This window comes from Vigna radiata, unplaced genomic scaffold, assembly GCF_000741045.1.
Source record: "Vigna radiata var. radiata cultivar VC1973A unplaced genomic scaffold, Vradiata_ver6 scaffold_386, whole genome shotgun sequence".
NCBI lineage: Eukaryota > Viridiplantae > Streptophyta > Magnoliopsida > Fabales > Fabaceae > Vigna > Vigna radiata.
The window spans coordinates 49705-53199 of record NW_014542415.1 but is presented as its reverse complement, the minus strand read 5'-3'; positions in this window follow the sequence as shown (position 1 = coordinate 53199).

Here is a 3495-nt window from a genome sequence, read left to right as displayed (position 1 = left end):
TATTCAAGGCAGCACTTGCCTTCCGGACTAAACGTCCGAACAGACTAAACGTCTGAATTGTTCAAGGCAACACTTGCCTTCCGGACTAAACGTCCGAACAGACTAAACGTCTGAATTACTAAAGGCAGCACTTGCCTCCCGGACTAAACGTCCGAACGGACTACATGTCTGAATTACTCAAGGCAGCACCTGCCTTCCGGACTAAACGTCCGAACGGACTAAAAGTCTGAATTGTTCAAGGCAGCACTTACTTCCTTCATTAAAGGCGACATTTGCAGGGCAACATCGTAAGCAATTATGCAGCTCCTTTCAGTACATCGTCATCTAGACATGAAGAAGCCAACAAACCCGTACGGCCGATGCATTCAAGGCAATTCAGAACACCGAATTCGGGTGTTTCTGCATAACCAAGTAAGTTCACTTGAATTCACACTAAGTTAATTTGTTTAGAAAGAAATTACCACTGAAGTGAAAACCCCTTGTTACGCGAAAACGGCGAAGGGTAACACACTTATTAAATAAGGATAAACCAAAAATTTAGTCAAAGGCCGAAAGCCTTCAAAATATACATGCAATATCGCGCTAGGGGCCGAAAGCCTTATACCTACACCGATTCCCAAACGATTGCATAATAAAGTCATCAAAGAGAATACATAAACATTCACAATCATAAACAAAGTTAAAACAGAAACGAGTTTTGTGGTCATCCACAGAGTATTGAATATTAAACTGGAAATTTAAACTCCTTCGGTGTTCACTTCCTCACCAAGGGTCTTCTCAGGAATTGGCACTTCGGTAACATCGAAGGGCACATTGTTGGTCTCTACTGCAGGGGCATCAGTCTGTACACTAGAAGCAACCTCCTCTTCCTCTTCTTCTTCACCATCCGAATACGTTCCAGCAGGAACCTCTTTCGATGGGACTATCTTTCCATGCAGAATATCCTTCTCCACGTCCAGAGGAAGATCTTGTAGGGGTCGGTCGAGTAGAAAGGTAGCCTGCCAGATTGCCTTCTTAAATCCGCGAGTGTGCTCCAGAATAATGGCTCCTGCCATCTCCCTTTCTCGAGCCTTGGCCGCTATTAAGGAACTCTTCAAAGTGTTCCTTTCAATGGTAACTTCATTCAAGGCCTTTCGGGTAGCGGCGAGATCAGCAGTTTGACGATCCAGGTCCTTCTTCGTTCCTGAAAGGACTTTTTCATGTTTTTGAGTATGACACGACCTTCGTTGATCGTTTTCTCGGCCGCCTCATACTTTGGTCCGCATTCGGAATGAAGAAGGGTGAGATCCATCAATTGTTTCTGTAGGCCTTCAACTTCAGCCTTGTCCTGATCATCCATATGGATCAGCTCTAGAGTAGAGGCGGTAGCACGAGCGCAAAACTCCAAAATATGTTGGCGGAGTTGCTGGCAAGGAGTATTCTTCAACACCTTCATCTCGGCCGGATCCAGCTTGGGATCTATCTTATACCCCAAATCAAAACCGGCATCTCATACGCCGTTCGGAAGGTCGCGGTCGGCATCAATGTGTCCGGTTTCATCCACAACAGTCCCCTTTGAGGGGTTCCTCGTTCTTTTCCCGGCCGACATTTCTCTAAGAGGGATCACCCTCCTTTTCCTTTTCAGAGGAATTTCTTCTTCACCCTCCAAGTTAACGACCGGCGCGGTTTGTGGAGGGGGTGTAGGATTCGGCACACTGGAACCTTGACCTTGTATCAGGTCCTTGGAGCAGTTGAACCAATCAATAGTGGTCTTCTTCTTGCCCATGATAGCTGATACAAAAGAAACTTCAGTAAGCAAGATCATCAAGTAATTAATAATTGTTAGTACGGAAACATACCAGAGACTCTGGAATCTAGGTCGTCGTGCGCCAGGCAATTCACTAGCTGCTTCGAAGAGAAAGGGCGAAGAGATAGTCCTTCCAGTGCACTGATAGCCTCTAATTCATAGGTTGACAATGAATCCTTATCCCAAGAAGTTATTGAGTAAGGGTTTTGAGTCCAGTATAAGGGAAATCTCTCGCTGTCATCCTCATTAAGGAAAAACGGACGACCTAGGTCGGTGATAACTACTCTGAAAAAGTGTTTTTTAAAGTCTTTGTACGAATCCGCGTACAGTTTGAACAGGGTATTTTTGGGATCAGAAACAAGTGAAACCCAACCCCTTTTTGGAACCGGACGGGTTCTAAAAAAGTATAAAAACATGGGGGCGGTCGGTTTTATATCTAAAAATTTACAAACTACGCAAAACGACTGAATATAACCCCAGCTATTGGGATGAAGTTGCGTGGGGGCGACGTTTAGGTGTCTAAACACATTCATATGAAAATCAGAGAATGGAAGTCTAAGATACATATCAACAAACAGACAAGTATACATGTAAAAGAAATGTTTTTCGGAACCATGTCTATGATGGAAGACCTTCTCGTCTTCCCTACAGGGGGCCAATCTCACAGAACGCCCATAACTCAAATTCCTAAGGATGCTTTATTCACAAAAGTGCTAGAGATTTCGTTAACATCTCGTGATGCCCAATCATAATTAATAATATCAGTGTAATTTTCGGCATGGTCGTCAACTGCGACGCCGCCGTGAATAAAAACCCTACTACCATGGACAAGGGTGGAAATACCTACTTGGTCTGCGGTGGAAGGCCTATTAGATGAACTGGTTGCTATCTCTTTCCCCTTTTCTTCCACCACTGACGACGGCGAACCAAGATTAAAGGAAGAACTCATAATTACCTGAAAGATTGGAGCTACTAGGAGGAAGGGAAATCGATGTTCTGGTGAGGACGAGAGTGTTCTAAAATGTGGAAGACAGAGGAAATGAAAGTGGCGGTTACAAAAACCCTACATTAATTACCCTTTAACTGGCCGCAACTGTCAGAAAAACCCTTGACCATTGGATCAAAATGATCTGACGGCCAAGCGAACAAAACCCTTCAACTGCTCACAAGGCGGGAAAAAATTAATGATGGTTTGGAACTCAAGCGACGAGTTTCCAAAACGCTGCGTTACGGTGAGAATTTAAAATACTTCTGTGACGATTGAATGACTGGCTACTTAGGGTTACTTATGATCGCCCGGAACGTCAAGTCTACATCTCCTATAAAGCGGTCGGTCAGTTGAGATTACTCGCTGAGAGAAACCGGTCGGCCAAGATTCCCTCACACATCAAAAGTCCTACATTCATTCGTTGGTCAAAATTCAACGCTTCATTTGGACTTGGGGGGGATGATGTACGATATGCTATTTGGGCCGAATGGTTGCAATTAGTAACCGCACGGTCCAGCATGCTTATTGGGTCTCAATCATATTAATGATAGGCCATTATCGCTTCCGTTATTGGGCCAACGGTCCATCACGATGATATAATCCATCGCGAATAATATCTTAACAATCTATATCAGAAAAGATTAAATAAGATATGAACAACCAGATATTCAGGTATAATCGTTTATATTATATTCTGTTTATATTTGATAATAATCTATAT